This window comes from Meles meles, chromosome 12, assembly GCF_922984935.1.
Source record: "Meles meles chromosome 12, mMelMel3.1 paternal haplotype, whole genome shotgun sequence".
NCBI lineage: Eukaryota > Metazoa > Chordata > Mammalia > Carnivora > Mustelidae > Meles > Meles meles.
The window spans coordinates 62,301,931-62,321,071 of NC_060077.1; the positions used below are offsets into that span (position 1 = coordinate 62,301,931).

The 19,141-nt window shown below is 40.5% G+C and overlaps 1 pseudogene; it reads left to right on the forward strand.

Annotated features, from left to right (window-relative positions):
- Positions 1-1,490: 1,490 nt before the first annotated feature.
- The window catches only part of LOC123953909, a 170,622-nt pseudogene continuing 152,971 nt past the window's right edge, over positions 1,491-19,141 (forward strand).

A 19,141-nucleotide genomic window follows, 5' to 3' on the forward strand; every position in this document is an offset into this window, starting at 1 on the left:
TCTTCTTCAAAGAAAGGATATTTTTTATATTCACAATAGTATCTTGCACAGGGCTTTGAACATAGTGACTTCCCAAAAACTGTCTAGTTATTAATAATGGTCAAATTACCCAATGTTGACCATCCCATACCTCAGCAAAGGCCGTAGTGAGTTAATGTTTATGGTCTCTGTAAGGAATCTTCTGTGTTTTGTAAGGATTCTGCTCCTAACTAGAAATGTTCTGAAAGACTACCAAGTGAGTTAAGTTATAATCCTACAGATTCTCATTATGATTTTCATGTTTATATGGAACTTCCTGGAACTCCTTAGTATTTCCAGAGGTATCCAGTTATTTCATACTCCTTCATGGAGATGAGGGAGAACTAAAGAGATGAGGCATACCAAGAGCTTCTGGCACTGAGATTTACCATCAATTGGCTGGCGCCCACCTAATTATGATTTGGCCATGTCTTGCCTTCTCATTTATTCCCTGTGATTATGGCAGGGTAGAACAACAAAGAATTCTGTATTGTCAGCCACAGGAAGGAAAAGTGGAACATAAATATTTTTCATCTGCCAAGTAAGTATTTTTATTCCATGGGCATGGTGGTTTTTGTATTTAAAATGACAGATCCTGTCACAAAGGGTCTTAATATTATATTGAAAAGATATCTGTATTACAGCAGAGGTTAAAAAACTCATTTATTTATAAGACTCTCAGGTCCTGGAGAGGTCTTCTGCCTCTTTCTCCCTGCAGACAGTTAATATCATTGAAAATAAAAAGCTGTTATATTATATGACAAGGCACAGTGGTAATAAAAACAAACACAGGCTGGCTGGTGCCAGAAATGTGTTCCAATGCTGGTAAACTGTTGGCTCTAATTGGAAAAAAGTAGGTGCTGGGGTTTTTTGTTTTGTTTGTTTTGTTTCCATTTGTTTGTTTGTTTTTTCTTCTAGTTATTTTTGCATACAGAACCCAATGCATTAAAAGTTACACAAATAAGTTATACAAAATAACGTGACTTTATTTCACAAGGTTTTTGGGTTAAGAAAAAGTAAAACCACCGAAAGGAGTAGAGGAAGGATGGGAACTGATCATGGAGCTGGCTAGAGGCACAGCATGTCTGACCTAAGCTACAGAGAAGCTTGCAGCTTGAACAAGGCATGGGACCGCAAACCAAAAGAGCCTCTAAAAGGAGGAGGGATGTTGTGCACTCCTCAGAAACCAGTGTGGGCTTTCGTTGTCTTCCTCCCGGAAGCTTTGGATCTTAGCTAGAAGAATGAGGACACGGACGTGTCGCCTACTGAACACGCAGTCGGTAGGATACAGATTTTCTCCTCACATCGAACCTTCTAGGCTTCCGCCACAGGATTCTACCGAACTATGTCTGAGCACCAGCTCACCAGATGAGGCCAAAGGCAGCTCGCACCGCTGAAGTAAGGGCTAGGGAGTGGCTGGGCCACAGCAGTCACACGGGGACACCAACCAACTGCCAGACCGGCAGGTTATCATGAGAGTCGCCTGGACACGCATTAGCAAACCTGTCCAGAAGAAAACAAATGCAAAGCTGGAGTGCCCTTCAGTGAGAACCCAGTCGTCGTGCACTGAAGCACACAAACTGAAAGGACTAAAAATTCCATTTAACTTTTCTTCTCTAAGCCAAGGTTCATCACAGGTGACGAAGAAACAGCTGGAGGGGTGGTGATAATTTCATTTTTTAATTTGTCTTCTCTGCTCTAGGCATTCTTCAACTCAAAGCGATGCTTTTAGCTTTTTTCATTCTGCTTGTTTGTGTGTGAAGGAAAACCAAATTAGATCAAGGACTTTATCAGTCAAGGCCACGGTCCACCTTGGATCAGTTCATTCAGCAAGGATTTACCTGGTACTGCTGTGGAGATGGCATTACATAAGGAGTTACAGAGAATCCACTGTTCCCACCCTAAAGCACCTACCTTCGAGGAGGAAGGAAAGTCATGCAGAGAAAGGTCTCCAAAGCAATGTCAGGGACTAAGGTGGAAAACATAACAAAAGTTTTTAGGAGGGAGACATATTAATTTTACTTAAAATAAATTTTTGTTTTTTATTTTGATTATTTGAAAACATTGCAGAATGTATCTATCTCATTTGAAGGGCAGACCTAGTTTATAAATTTATGTGAGTGTAAGTGCAAAGCATTTTTTTTTTCTAATTCTAAAGAGAAAGTGTGATTTAAACAAATTTGCTCATTTGTAGAAAATCTGTGGCTAGGGGACAATGCTTATTATTCTAATCATTCTGAAATGTGTTCTTCAAACTGTGGTAGCACCGCCTCAAAATGCAGTGCTAGCCCTCTGCTCTCTGCCACAAGACGCTACAGTGAGAGTCAGCAGTCTGCAACTGGGGATCCTCACAAGATCCCAACCCTGTCAGCACTCTGATCTTGGACTTTGAGCCTCCAGAAGTACGAGAAATGTATAAATGCATTATTTATAAGACACCCCCACCCGTCAAATGCGATGTTAAAAAAGTTGTCATGGGAAAGAAAATTAAGTGTTTATCTTCAGAGATCTGGAATGATGGGCCATGTAAGGTTAGGCCTTATGCCATTTACAGCTCACTAGGTCCCATCATGGAAGGGGGAGATGGAACTGATTGGGGACTTGTGGTTTAGACTATGATAAATCTGTTTCTAAAAGTATCCCTTCCCTAGTCTTCCTGGCCACAGGAGAGATCCCTTGAGCTCCTGTACATTTACACATCAATTAGACTCTGAATTCCTGGCAAAAATAGTTATAAGTTATAAGTAGTTATAAGTTATGGCTGGCATAAAGTAGCCCATGAAACTGTGGAATAAACTTTCTCTGTTCTCTTTTCTTGAAATGAATAGGAAAGATGTAATCTTAACAAAACTAGTTCTCTTCTTCCCCTGTAGTTGAATAGTCTTGCAGATGTTAACTTTTTTACATATTTGGGCATAGCTAGGTATTAACATTAGCCTCTGAACTACGTGGCTGAAATCAGTGTCTAAATGGGGATTTACTGGAAAGAATTCTAGTTTCCTGTTCAGCTCACATGAATTTCTTCCTTGAGTAACCTTCCATAATGTTTGTGATATGCTATGGACCACATATTTTGCTGCTTTCAAATTTTTGCCTTTCCTGACTTGTAACGTTTACTATGTCTGAAAACGTACCTGCTCAATCTGGAGCAGTGCAGAAATTTCTTTATTTATATCTTTATTGTCTCCATTTTGGGAATAAGCCCAAAACAGGTGCTTGACATGCCCTTAGAAGGAGAAAATAATCAGTCTTGATTGAGGGGGGAAAGTGGTCCAATGGTGGTATGTATACGGTATGAAACTATCAGGACGTGGCTTTATGCACAATGGGGTGAACCATCAGTATACTACAACAAGCTTTTGTGGTGTGCCTATGATGTAGAAGGCATTGTGCCAGGTGCTAGCTATGTCAGTGGTAGGGCACAGACATGAAGAAAACATGGCCCTTTGACCAGGCTTTTCCACTCAATTGAGAAAGAGACACTCCATAAACTCTCATAAAACATCCCTAAATTCAAAGGAAGGTATGATTAGTACCCAAGCACAACAATTGTTAAGGCAAAGGTAGATGAAAATTCCAAAGGGCAATATTTTACCAGGACAGTCAAAAATGATTAGGCAAACCCACATTTTACAATATGAAAGCCAACATATCTGGTTAAAAGTAGGAGGAGGAATGCAGGTTCCAACTGGGATGGTTAGCTTATATAGTGCCAGATATCTGTATGTTTTGAAGTATCTTTTTTTTTTTTAAAGATTTTATTTATTTATTTGTCAGAGAAAGAGAGGGAGAGAAGGACCACAGGCAGACAGAGTGGCAGGCAGAGTCAGGGAGAAGCAGGCTCCCCGCTGAGCAAGGAGCCCCATGTCGGACTCGATCCCAGGACTCTGGGATCACGACCCGAGCCGAAGGCAGCTGCTCAAGCAACTGAGCCACCCAGGCGTCTTAAAGTCTCAATTTTTATTTCACTATTTGGTGACCCAAAAGCAACATCGTTCATGACTAACTTGGCCGTAGAAATACTCAGTGTGTTTAGATTAATCAGTTTGTCAAGGTTGTTTCCTGGGGATACACACTTCTGTTTTTTACTAATCTATATTTAAGCGATTCCAGGACATGATATTATGACAAAAACAGCTTAATAGAATGATGTTCACTGCTCTCCAGAAGGCACTTCCCATCCCAGGTTTAGCTATTTTTGCTGACCAAATTTACATGTATAGAAATGTCTTTAACATTTAAAATAGGTAAAAGGTTAGCCAGAGTTCAGTCAAGCTAGTGGTGAAAAAGATCAGTCTAACTCGGAATTCAGATGTTGGATAACAGAGCTTGCAATTTCCTCTCTGTGTCTCTGTCTCTCTCTCTCTCTCTCTCTCTCTCTCACTCTATCTCTCTCTCTCTTTCTTAAGTTCCTTTAGAGACCAAATGAGATAAATTGCTATCTGACCCATTGCTTGGGGATAAACATTAAATGGTTTATCTGGGCAACCGAATCACCTCCAGCCAGAATGGAGAACTGGCCTAAATAATGAAGGTGTGTGTCATTCATCTCTTTGTCTGACTCCTAGTAACCTTGACAGGAATGAGTGGAGACATGCTGATTTGTATACACTCAATAATTCAAGGTGTTTGCTTATCTTTCCTTGTCAGATGCTGCTCATCCCAAGTCTATGTTACCATCTAATTAGCCTTTTTTTCTACTTTGCTTTTCCATAAAGCTTTCTTTTTTATTTCATGAATTTAATTTGCAACCAGCCTCGCTTTTATCAAATGCCGCACTTATTTCATTTGTTAACATGTTTTTTCAGTTTCTTATTCATACCCTTGATATGCCCCCCCTTTTCGATTCATCCTCACTGAAATAATCCATTTGATTTTGCTTTCTAAAATATAAATGAAGTGTATGTATTAAAAATATTATTTCTTAATTGTGATTGTTAAAATCAGATGGTATGTATTTTTGCCTCCGAATTCTTTCTCTGGCATATTTTCATCAGCATTTTTTGCTTTTAGTGCTCTTTATAGAAGACTGTTTTTTCTGCTACTTCGGGTCTGATACTGGTTCTTAGAAGTGAAATATTAGAACTGATTATTAGTATTTCTGGTACTCCCCTTTCTGAGTCTTCAAGGAATCAGCCTCTCCCAAACCTTTGGTCTTGGCATTTCCCTGTGACTTGCTTTTACCAATAAAATATAAGAAGTGGTAGAAATATATAATTGCCTGTGCAAGACTCTCCTGTATAATTCTTTCCCTTGACTCTGGCTGTGGAGACACTACAAAGCTGGGCTGTTCCATGAAGAACAATTGCCTTGGGGAAAGTAGGATTTGCTACAAACTTTGGGCAAGTGAAGAATAAGCCTTTGTAACTCTAGGTCACTGAGATTTGGGGAGTTGTTATTTTAGCTTAGCCTAGCATAACCCAATTGACATTCTATTTACAATTTTTAAAAAGATTTTATTTATTTATTTATTTATTTATTTGAGAGAGCATGAGTTGGTGGGGGGGGGTGGAAGCAGACTCCCCACTGAGCAGGGGATCCAGACATGGGGCTTGGTCCCAGGACTCAGGGATCATGACCTGAGCCAAAGGTAAACATTTTACTGATTGATCCACCCAGACACCCCTTTATTAAAATTTTTCTGCAAAAGTATTCAGTCAGTGATGCTCTGCGAGTCATAAACATCATGTGCCCAACATTGTGCAATGCCACAAGGGAATTACAAAAGAAACTACCTTAACTGAGGTTTATTTAACCTTAACAGGGAGACAAGGCTAAGACCCAATTAGAATGGAAGTTAGGGGGGCGTCTGGGTGGCTCAGTGGGTTAAAGCCTCTGCCTTTGGCTCAGGTCATGATCCCAGGGTCCTGGGATCGAGCCCCACATCAGGCTCTCTGCTCAGCGGGAAGCCTGTTTCCTCCTCCTCTCTCTCTCTCTCCCTGCCTCTCTGCCTACTTGTGATCTCTATCTGTCAAATAAATAAATAAAATCTTTAAAAAAAAAAAAAAGAATGGAAGTTAGGCGAGCGTGTGTCCAAGTGCTTGGCTGTGAGGTCTGGATTCTAAGTGCTATAGAAGCTTCAAGAAGGTATGAATTCCAAGTGGGATGAAATGGACCAACAAAGAGTAGAAAATAAGAGATACTATGGGGCGCCTGGGTGGCTCAGTGGATTAAGCTGCTGCCTTCGGCTCAGGTCATGATCTCAGGGTCCTGGGATCGAGCCCCGCATCGGGCTCTCTGCTCCGTGGGGAGCCTGCTTCCTCCTCTCTCTCTGCCTGCCTCTCTGCCTACTTGTGATCTCTCTCTGTCAAATAAATAAATAAAATCTTTAAAAAAAAAAAAAAAGAAAATAAGAGATACTAGGATATGGAAAAGGCAAGACTGCAAGCCAGTGAAACAATAGGCAAAAAATGTGTTGAGGCAGAAAGAAGATGGATTTCACATGGATCAGTGTCTCCTTCCCACTTTTTATAATGCTCTGTTTCCCTGATTACTGAGCCCCCACCCACCCCTCCCTATTTCTTTTTTTTTTTTAAGATTTTTATTTATTTATTTGACAGAGATCACAAGTAGGCAGAGAGGCAGGCAGACAGAGGAAGGGAAGCAGGCTCCCTGCTGAGCAGAGAGCCCAGTGCGATGCGGGGCTTGATCCCAGGACCATAAAGACCCGTGATCAAGAGATCATGACCTGAGCCGAAGGCAGAGGTTTTAACCCACTGAGCCACCCAGGCGCCCCCTTCCCCGCTATTGCTTAACTCTCTCTTTAAACTGCCCAGCTACCTCTGTATCTTGAAGTTGAGTTCAGTTCACCCTGGACTCTTCTCCCTAGGGCAGTAGTTCACTGATTAAAATCAGTCCTTAACACTTCACTAGTATCAACTTTGTTTATCTTTGATGTGGTCTAAGTAGAAAAACATGTATGCGGATGGCATGCTAAGAGGGAAAATTCACGTTATCGAAAGTGGATTACTTTTTTAATACTCAGCATTGTAATTTCAGATCTATCACCTGGCTTTCTAGTAAGGGCACCCTCAGCCCTCCACCACAGTTGCCATGCACTTCTACCTTCCTGGCCCTTCCTGCTGAAAGGTGAGAATGAGATATACCCCCCTTTGTTTGGATTCTATCCTCTTGAAATTTCCATTTCCTCTACAGTCTAGCCATCTGTTGACAACAGTTAAAAACACTTAAAGTGCAGAGAACGATGATCTAAAATCTACCGTAGTTATAACTTTGGGGGTCTTAGGTGACTTAGAGAATTTATTTCCTTTAAAACTGTAGAAAATGATTCTATAAATGTGCTTTCTTTCCCATGTTGTATAGTATAATGGAAATGGTAGTTGGTTTAGTCTAAACACAGTGGTTTAGACCAGTTAATTCAGACTAAAAAAAAAAAAAAGTTAGAAACATTCTGACACAGAGACGAACTTCACAACTGGGCCCTGAGGATAGTTTATATGTTATCTTGCTCATCCCTTTCATCTATATTTTTGAGAATAACATTGGTCTCTTCTCATCCTTCCTGTTCGTATCTTATATGTTTCACACATATTTTAGGATATTAATACTTCTGGAGGAAATTTATTCGTTTTCTTTTTCAGAAACAAACTCACTATGGTCTTTAAAAAATGCTGGATTTATTCTTCTCCTATCTCCTACCCCCCCATGTTGCTTCTCCATGTCCTCATATCAGGGAGATCATATGATAGTTGTCTTTCTCCGATTGACTTATTTCACTAAGCATGATATGCTCTAGTTCCATCCACGTCGTCGCAAATGGCAAGATTTCATTTCTTTTGATGGCTGCATAGTATTCCATTGTGTATATATACCACATCTTCTTTATCCATTCATCTGTTGATGGACATCTAGGTTCTTTCCATAGTCTGGCTATTGTAGACATTGCTGCTATAAACATTCGGGTACACGTGCCCCTTCGGATCACTATGTTTGTATCTTTAGGGTAAATACCCAGTAGTGCAATTGCTGGGTCATAGGGTAGTTCTATTTTCAACATTTTGAGGAACCTCCATGCTGTTTTCCAGAGTGGTTGCACCAGCTTGCATTCCCACCAACAGTGGAGGAGGGTTCCCCTTTCTCCACATCCTCGCCAGCATCTGTCATTTCCTGACTTGTTCATTTTAGCCATTCTGACTGGTGTGAGGTGATATCTCATTGTGGTTTTGATTTGTATTTCCCTGATGGCGAGTGACGTGGAGCACTTTTTCATGTGTCTGTTGGCCATCTGGATGTCTTCTTTGCAGAAATGTCTGTTCATGTCCTCTGCCCATTTCTTGATTGGATTGTTTGTTCTTTGGGTGTTGAGTTTGCTAAGTTCCTTATAGATTTTGGATACTAGCCCTTTATCTGATATGTCGTTTGCAAATATCTTCTCCCATTCTGTCAGTTGTCTTTTGGTTTTGTTAACTGTTTCCTTTGCTGTGCAAAAGCTTTTGATCTTGATGAAATCCCAACAGTTCATTTTTGCCCTTGCTTCCCTTGCCTTTGCCGTTGTTCCTAGGAAGATGTTGCTACGGCTGAGGTCGAAGAGGTTGCTGCCTGCATTCTCCTCAAGGATTTTGATGGATTCCTTTCTCACATTGAGGTCCTTCATCCATTTGGAGTCTATTTTCGTGTGTGGTGTAAGGAAGTGGTCCAATTTCATTTTTCTGCATGTGGCTGTCCAATTTTCCCAGCACCATTTATTGAAGAGGCTGTCTTTTTTCCATTGGACATTCTTTCCTGCTTTGTCGAAGATTAGTTGACCATAGAGTTGAGGGTCGATTTCTGGGCTCTCTATTCTGTTCCACTGATCTATGTGTCTGTTTTTGTGCCAGTACCATGCTGTCTTGATGATGACAGCTTTATTGGGAGGGAGACAAACCATAAATGACTCTTAATCTCACAAAACAAACTGGGGGTTGCTGCGGGGAGGTGGGATTGGGGGAGGGGGAGCGGGCTATGGACATTGGGGAGGGGAAGCGAACCATAAGAGACTATGGACTCTGAAAAACAACCTGAGGGTTTTGAAGGGTCAGGGGTGGGAGGTTGGGGCAACCTGAGGGTTTTGAAGGGTCAGGGGTGGGAGGTTGGGGGAACAGGTGGTGGGTAATGGAGAGGGCACGTTTTGCATGGAGCACTGGGTGTTGTGCAAAAAGAATGAATACTGTTACGCTGAAAAAATAAATAAAATGAGAAAAAAAATGCTGGAAATGGTGGTTGGGGGCTACAAGTGATAATTGAATTCCCTCTATTTCTTAAGTAAATCTGTCTTATAGGCCACCATGCCTGAATCCTATGATCCATTGAGTGATAGAAAGTGACTCTTCCCTGTCCACTATTTCTCACTTAAATTACTCCCCACCCCAGCATACCTACATCTCGTGCTTGTGCTCAAAGTCACGTGTACTAGAAAGAGAACAAGCCATGTTTCACCTGTGTTGAAACGATCTTTAATCAGAGTGATGTTTTTGCCTTTCCAACATTCAAAACCTTAAAATTCACATGAAGTCCTAACTGTATTTTGCAAGATGCTTTTGATCAGCTGGACACGGGCTCACCATTTGATCCGAACCAATGACCCAAGTCTCAAGTGCTCCATCTATTAGACCTGCATAATCATCCAGCTTAGCTGCACATTGTCCATTTTAATTAAGGGTGTGCTACACCCATTAGAGAAAGTTTATGAGCCAGAGGCTGAACTTATTTGTGCATGTACCAATCCCACAAATAGAGCTTTAGCACCGCCAAAAGAGTAAGAATAATAATAAAAACAACAATAATAATAATGAGAGTTGTGTCTCCTTGAATCCCAACCTCCTGCTAAGTGCCCTTTCTCTGTTTGAATTTCTTGCTAATTCAATGCCATTAAAATAGATTCTCTTAAAGACTCTGTTCTGTCAAACACAAAAAAGAGAGATATATAGAGTGTGGGATTTAATTATCACTGCTCTATATCTCCAAATGTGAGTTTTTCTGAGTAATAATTGCCCAAGTTTGTCTTCAAAAGGCATTTTAATAGTGCTAATACTAGTAAATATTGCTCATTTTGATACTGATGTGCTGTTTTAATGGTTCCCACGGTTTCTAAAAGTCATTTCTTATCGTTTTACTGTAGAAAGAATCTTACTTTAATTATGTCATAATTGTTTGGAAGCCATAGAATCTTAATTAATGCCAATGGCTTCAAGGCACAAACCAAATGTAGAGTTTATATTCATGTTTGTTTCTTCATCTCTTCCTGCCCGAGAAGAGGTCCCCCATGAGCTTTTTCAAACTACAGACATTCATAGATGTTTTTAAAAGACTCTGGTGATGTCACTGTTTTATTTTTTAAGTCAGATTTTCTCAGCTTCACCTCAGATTTTAAAGGTTAATAAGGAATCAACATTCTATCTTTACAAGGAAATCTTTATCTCGAGAATACAGTTGTTCACTCTCCGTGGTAAGAGCAGAAACCTCTGAAAGCTTGTTAGGTGAATGGGATGAACTCCAAATGTCTTCCCTTGGAATTCCTTGACTGCCTCAAGACAACTGCACTTTCTTCTCTTGAAAAATCACCTCCAGCTAGCATACCACCAACTTGTTCTGTTGATAATTTCCCACAGATGCATTTGCTCACTCTCTTGCCTCTACCTAGAATCCTGTTGTGTCCAATTCCAAGTCCCAGAATCTTTCCTGCCAGTCACACCGAAGCACAGATGAGCGTACTCCACTCATTTGGCTTTAGGAGTCACATGTTGTCCTCATCACATTCATGGCTCTTTTCTCTCTTAAAATCACTTTACAGGAAAGGCCATGTCTTAAAAGTCTATGAATTTTCCATGGCATTTGGCATAAGGCCTTGCTTGAAAAAGCAGGTATTTCTTAAATACTGGTTTAGTGACTGCTTGTGGACTTTCCCCTTAGGACCTAGCAAGTCTTCAGAGATGCATCCAGAAAACATATCTCTGCTTGGTACCAAGGAATGAGCCTAGCGATTTATTCTCCTAGAAGCAGAATCTGGAAGTGACTCGGAGATTCCATTTTCCTACACTTAACAGAAACAGGAAACTCGTGCCTAGGAAATTAAATGATATTTCCCAGGATCCCACAACTAGTTAGCAGCAGAGCTGTACCTAGATCACAGGTTTCCTGACTCTAAATGCTGAAGTTTTCCATTCTAATTTTTGCACGTATCACATCAATCACTTTCGTTTAGCTCTTCTATGGAACCCCTCTGATTGTCTCAGTCAAATGCCCATTATGCATGCTAGTTGGTAAGCAACAAAGAGCTCTATGGAAACCATGGCTAATCTAACATCTCATTTTCTCTTTAGTTTCAATCTCCTATACAAACAGATTCAAATAACAACAATTCATTTATCTGAATTGATTTGCAGAAGACTCGAAACCTAAGTTTCGACTGAAATAGGGAGGGAATTTGTACATGAGGCCCTGAGGAGTAACGGGAAGGAATGCAATAAGGAGTAGGGAAAGGGGAAAACAGAGAGGACGGCATGACCTCTGAACTTGGTTTAGCTCTGTGACCTGATGCCTGCGTATAGCCAGTGGAGTTGTTGATATCACATGAGGAACCAGCAATCCTCCGTAGGTCCACATGAGAAATGTTAAAGAAATGTGGCAAAGAGGGACAATCTCCCCATTCTCTTAGAAAACAGCCTAGATGAGGGACTGTACAATTTAGTGAGCATAGAAGTAGTAGGAGTCAGCCCTATCATCCCAGACATGGTGTTGTCATGTTTGGCCATGCTCATCGTGGCAGCAGTCAGGCCCCCTTCTGCCTTCTCCAGACATGCAACGTAACTCAGGTGAGATAAAATTTGAAAGGCCTGAAGAACATGGCAGACATCACATGATGCAGTAACAGACTGAGCAAACCAGTGACGTGACCTTGGGAGAGGTATTTTCAGAAGTTTGGAGTTAGGGAAATTTCTGATACATCTATTCTGATGACCTCCTTCTACCTGCAGGTTCTTTTGTTTGTATTACACCCTATAATTAATATCCAAAAATGTACTGAGAGTTAGAGTAGACACTGAGAACAGAGCTATGGAAGTGGTCAGGTTTTTCTCCTTAGTACTCCCAATTACCTTTGTTGCTATTATGGCAAAATTAATCATTACCTTAATATGCATCCCGAGGATAATGTCAGCCTGACTGTTCTGTGGGTGAACAGCAATGCTGGAATAAAGGAGGCTCCTAGAGTTCTAAATAGTTTTTTTTATCATTGGTTCTCAGCTTCAACTGCTATATTTGTGATCCCGGAACAAACATCTCTTTGAGATGAATTAAAGAGTTTGCAGATAGAAAGCCTGTAATCGTAATTGCTATAGTCAGTGGAAGTCCCTGACTAGGATCACTGTTGAAAACTGTTGGTACACAGGATGGCATCTGAAACAAAGTGGTATGTGAATCAACTTTGGTGAACAGGTATATGAGAATTATTATGAGCACATTTTTTGGCCTGCTATCTTTTCTCATGTTTACCATCCATTATCTGCCTTTGTTCTGGTTCATGCTAGTCTTTTTATAATCCTTTTTTAAAAATACAAAATCAATACAACTTTAATTACAAAAAGCCCGTGGTGCCTCTTGAAAAACAGGATAAACAAAAAAGGACATTTTGGAAAAGGGGCTAGTGATATAAGAAGCATGACCTCAGGCTATCCTATTTCTAAGGGGCGATGTTGTTGATCTCTTGGTCCCATTATGATGATTTACACATCCATATCTGGCACCTTTTGTTCTTCAGCAGGCTTTGTGTACGGTAAATGGAGAATTGCATACCAACCAGGGGTTTGACATTTACAATGCTTTGTAGCGTAAGATAGAGTCACATCTGGGCAAACATTGTCCCTGGTGGTTAGCGGCTCATATCATCTGTGCGTAGTCTGGCTGCCAAAATGATGAGCACTCATTAGAAATGTCCCATTTACTCTCAGAGCCAAATAAAAGCACAAACTAATCTAAAATGAACATTCACATGGTGTCTGTATGTGTGTGTTCAGTTTGTGCTGGCTTCTTTCTGGGGCATAAGACTGCTTGTTTTTCATTCGAATATTGTTTATATCAATGGTCTGAATCAATGTGAGAGTAACAATGTAGAAAACCTAATCCTTGATCATGTACCTCAGTCTGAGCCGAGGGACATTATACAAAATAGCCGTATCAAACTCTTGCTGATATTTAATGTGTAGATGTTACACATTAAATTAAACCTTTGTTCACTGCTTGACATAGGCTCAGGTTTATGAAGACGCCTGGAGATAGACAGATAGATAGGTATAGATACAGATTTTTTTTTTTTTATGAAAATGAGGAAAAAGTAAGCTTTCCCAGAGCAACTGGCCTTTTTGTTTGGTTGGTTATTTGTTTGTCCGTGTTACATCTACTGTCAATTAAGTACCTGATCATGAATCCGTCTTTGGGTTGGCTGCTAGAAAGATAAGACATACTGCAACACATTTAAAGGACTGCAGAGAACTTCACAGCAAACACTTCTGTGTATTAATCTCATCCTTGAATTCATCTTATCTTCTACCAGGATTTTACGTCTTATTTTTTCACTTCTTCATGCATTTATCTTACAGAATTTTAAGTCATTTTGTTAGTCACTTAAAATTGTTTTGGGAACAAGGTAAAACAAACAATTAAAGTAAAACAAAACAAATTGAAGTAAAACAAAATAAAGAAAAAACACTTAAATTAAAATAAAACAAAAGCAAGAAAGTCGTCTCTGACTCAAAAAACCTATAAATTACTTGTAGAGACTATATAAGCTTAGAGAAAGATAAAGATATAAGGAAGTCTGTACTGAGTGCCAATACACTGTAGACATTTAAAGCAATAGTACCTGAGAGGATGGGAGATTAATCTGGGTTGTAGGACTCATGGGAAATTAAGAGCTGGGATGGAATGTAAATACTGGATCTGTAGTCAGTTATATGATACTGAGCGTGACATGAACACCCAGGCATGATACCATATGTGACATAAGAGTGAGGGAGGATGCTCCTAGCTAGGCAGATGAGAAAGTTAGAGATCTTAAATATTCAAAATTTCTTGTGTTATTCTCACGGTCTTCACTTAGACCGTCCTTGGTCTTATTTTAGACACAGTTTCAGCACACTTGTTTTTGTTGTCTCAGTTCACAGCAGATTAGAGGCAGGAGGAACACTGACAACCTGAACTGACAGCTTGAAAAGAGTAAGGGAGAGAAAGCGAAGACCAGAGGCAGGGCAGGGCGCCTGCATTTAGCAGCAGAGGGCCAGCTCCCCCCGGGCGAGCATACCTCGCAACCAGCAGCCTTGAAAGCAACATTCTTAATGTGTCAGTACCTGATTTTGCAAGAAATGGATTTATATGTTATTAAATCAACTTTGGATAGGAAGATAGGTCATATGTAATATATTGGAAAAACACAGATAAAAAAATTAGAAAATGGCTCTAGACAGATGAACCAGTTACCGTCAATCCAATCCCACTAGTACTTCCATGACCATGTTCAACCACCACCAATATAATGATGCCGTTCTTGAGACCATCACTATTATTATAATAATATTGTATAATAATACGTAATGTATAATAATATATCATAATAATGTTTCTACCTAAACATTCATCAGTAGATGATTGGTTAAAGAAGATGCATTGCGTGTGTATATACATATATATATGTATATATATACATACATACATATATGTATGTATGCATACACAGATATATAATGGAATATTACATGGCATGAAAAAGAACAAGATCTTGCCATTTGCAACAACATGAATAGACTTAGAGGGTATAATGGTAAGTGAAATAAGACAGAGAAAAAAAATACCATATGGCTTCCCTCCTATTTAAGAAATAAAACAAATGAACAAAGAAAAAAAAAAGAGACATGCAAACAAAAAAAAAAACTAGCTTTAAATACAGAGAACAAACTGGTGGCTGCCAGAGGGAGGATGAGTGGGAAGATGAGTGAGATATGTAAAAGGAATTGTGAGTACCTTTATCTAGATGAGCACTGAGTAATGTATAGAATTGTTGAATTATTACATTATATACCTAAAACCATTATAACACCCTATGAGAATTACACTTAAATTTAAATGACTGAATGAGGGATGAATAAATAAACAAATAAATAAAATGTTTCTACTGCCCCTACTCCACAATTGTATCCTCAACACCCCACTGTAATTTCAGACAAATGGTTCTTTTAGTTTCTGATTCTTCCAGTTTTATAAACCTGCAACCCTGATCTCAGTTCTCAGTTGATGGGAACTGGAGAGGGCCAAGATTTAGGGCATCAACTCACCTCATGCTTTCAGCACTGACACTTTTAGTTGAATCAACCCTTCTTTCCCCAGAGAAGCTTCTGTTCCTTATACATGAGTCTTCAGCTGGTCACCCTGGGCCGACATTTCTACAGATCAACAGAGATACACGAATTGACCTTTAGATTTAGCAACTGGGTCGTTACTGGGGACTCCGACAAGAAGAGTTTCAGGTGTGCTGGGGAGGACCGCTCAGAGTAGCATACGAGGTGCATGCATCAAGGACATGAGGGTGGCGATATAGGCAATGTTTTTGAAAGTTTTGTTCTGATGGGAGAAGAGAAATAGAACAGCAGCCAGAGTATGATAGCATCCAGGAGGCTGGTTTGGTGGTGGTTGTTGTTGTTGTTATTGTTGTTCATTTTCTTTTCAGATTATGACATGTCCTGAGGCTTACAGAAGTGATCCACTAGAAGGCAGAAAACAGGAATGAGGGCTTTGAATAGCTGAGAGGGACCTAGAGACAAAGGGGAGAGCAAAACAGGAAGCCACAGAAACATGTGGGCAAGGACCAGCTCGGACAAAAACGTCTACCTCAAGAGGGCTGTCCCCTGTGACGTTCTCCTCTTGTCCTCCCAGGGTTTCTCACCTCGAGGAGACATGCCAGCATGGTCACGTACCAAGGATAGGGGTGATAATTGGACTCCGCATCTTGGAATTCCAGTTGACACAACTTGATCAGGTTAATTCTACTGGTACCAAAGTCTATTTTCAAAGTCTATTTCAGAGAAAGAAAAAAAAGTTTAAAGAAATAGAGCAAGCTGGAATGAAAAAACAAAGGAGATTAATGGGCTCATTTTCTCTCTTTTTGTAAATACAGTTTGAAATCCTACCAAAACAACCCAGACTGAAAATAAACTGGAGCACTGGAAACTCACACTGGCAATTCAGTTTTCAGTTAAAAAACAGTCGTCTGGCATTATGGATGAGGGTCATAGCACCAGCACGTCGAAAGGAGGGAAGAGAGAGGAGAGAGAAGACGAGAAGGGAAGAGGGCGCTGAGAGGAGAGGAGTGTGGGCGAGGGAAGGAAGATTTGGAAAAGAAGACAAACAGAGCGAAATGGAGAGAAGACAGAAAGGGTAAATAGCCAAGAGGGATAAGAAAGAGGTTTGCAGTTGCAAATGGTTATTATTCCTTTCTCCACACAAATGCCAAGCAGAGCCTCGATATGCTCTTAGATTAAAAGGCATCCGCAGCCCAGCCTCAGAGAGTACTGTGATGTTTTGGTCTGGTGTCTTGTTCCCCAGATATAATCACCATACAAAATAAAGACAAATGAATAATGTTGGTATTTTTTTGTTGTTTTTTTTTAAATGGAGAGAGCCTTTGAGTTTGGCTCAGAGACAATGGCCTGTCGTTGCATCTGATTATAACTCATCTCCATGGGGGCAGAGATAGCTGTTGTAAATGTCTGAGAAATTATGAGCTTCTTTAGCAAGATGAACTCTGTGATTATAATGACACTTGGCATTTGCACATTTTGTAGCCTTTCTCATTCGAAAATCATGGGATTATTTTAATAATATAACTAGATACATGTGTATCCCTTTGGGGTACATACCAGTGAGTGTTCTTTTTCTTCCTTTCGCTTTCTCTTCCTCCCTTCCCTTCTTTCTTCCTCCCTCTTTTCTTCCTTTCTTCCTCCTTTCCTTTCCTTTCCTTTCCTTCTCTGTGTTATTTGAAAATGGGCAAGGGGAAAAAAAAATAGAGAACGGGCAAGGGTGGGGACAGGGGTGCTGTCATTTGTTATATTGTCATCCAGATAGGCAGAAATTATCAGAACTTAAGTTCATGTGTGAGGCTGGAACTCATGAAGCAGGCCAAAGGATCAAAGTAGGTGTGGGGCTACATGTTAGCTCTCTCGGAAAACAGAGACTATCATTTGGAAGTTAGGCTAAATGTTACCGCAGAGTCCGAAGAGTTTCCTATTCCCTGAAGGCAGAGCCATTTCTACTTTCAAGCAGTCTTCAATATCACCCGACTTGAGAAACAGTGAAGGTCTCCCCAATCTGAAAACGTCTTTTCGCTGGCTACAAGAGATTTGCACTTCACCCATTACTTCAAGATAAACCCCTCAAGGACATTAATCGTGTGTGTTGGCAATTGAACCTATCACCATGCATTAAGACTTAGCGCGACTTGGTCTACGGAATTTGCTTCAGCCACTTTATAGGAAATTGAGAAGATAGGGACACTGAACAGATTACAAATGTGTATGTACGTGTGTGTGGTGGTGGTGGGAGAGGAATGCCTGAAACATGACCAAGAAAGTGGGAGCCAAAAGGAACTCTGAGGGCTCTGGACATGAGAGGAAGAAGGAAGCAAACAGGAAGTAGTAGCTGCTGTTAACTGCCTTTGACCAGCACTAAGTCTAGAGTGATTTCCATGTCAGGAATAGCTCAGTGCATTTTTCTATACAATTTTTACTGAGAGAAAAACAGAAAATGGTAAGACGGCATGTACTAAAAGCAGGGTTGGAAATCTCAGTCTTCATATCCTTGGTTCCTCCTGCCCTCCAGCACTGACTGACAACTTACCAGTCGGTGTCAGAACTCTGCCAGCTCCTTTTCTTTCCTTAGCCCAGTGTGGATGTACGGCTGCCAGACAAAATACCAAACACCAGGCTAAATTTAAAGTTCAGGTAAAGAATGAATATTCATATGTATTTATGTATATGAATATATATATTGTATGCGTATATCTCATGCAATGTTTGGGACAGGCTTATACTAAATTTTTGTTGTTGTTTATTCAACATTCAAACCTAACCGATAGCCTATATTTTTATTTGCTAAATCTGTCAATTCTGCTAGAGCCATTCTATCTCGGTAGAGTAAAACAGATCATAGAACCTGTCTGTTCATAAGTTAAAAATTCACCTTTGGGCTGCTCCTTGGCTTGTGTGCGCCGATAGTCTCTGATCTTCCATATGCCAGACTCTGATCATCAGAGCTGCCTCCGGCCTCCTGCCTGGGACTCCCAGGGCTCCCTGCCTGCTGATACTCTGGCCTTCCAGTCAGAGAATCATCCAGCTCCTCATCCTGGGCTTACTGGACTGGCTCTGTCCTGTTGCGAACAGCTGGAGCAAAAAATACAGATGAGTAGAGAAGACGAGATGGTCGTGGTGGGGGTGGGGAGACTTCTAGAAGTCTTAATTTCCTTCATGAGATACTTAAAGCTAATTCACCTCTTCGCTTACAAGGTTGTTAGAGTGGCAAAGCTCTTTGCAAATTTTAAAGAGACATAAAATAAGATTCCATGACTGTCACCCTGATGTAAAATAAATATTGGCAAATTGTTTAGTGGAGAAGGAAGGTGAAAGAAAACGTTTCTGTGTGCTTACTCACTTAGAGTCCTCTAGGCCCTAAAACTGCGAAAGCTGTCTTCTCTTTCCTAGTCGTCTTGCCTTCATCTCCCCTTGAGAATGACCCGGTTTACCTTGTCACAGGGTAAAGCTCAGTTTTGGCAATCAGCAAATGTCTTTACTATTCAAAATTGCTGTAGCAGCTGCATTTCACTCTCCTGCTCAGCAAGCAGGTTCCTGGTCAAGTTCAAAAAAGGAGCCATACCTTCATTTGTGGGATGCTGTGTTGAAGTCAGACTTCAGAGACATGGCTTTGTGCAGCCTCCTGGGATTTAGCAAGGCCTGAATCACCGTGACCTTAGTGCCCTTACAACATCACAGAAAACACCGTCACGGTGCCCACTAATTGGTCACCTTGATGTCAGTCACAGCACGGAGATCAAGGACAGAGCCGGTCCTGGAAAGTGAACTACACACGC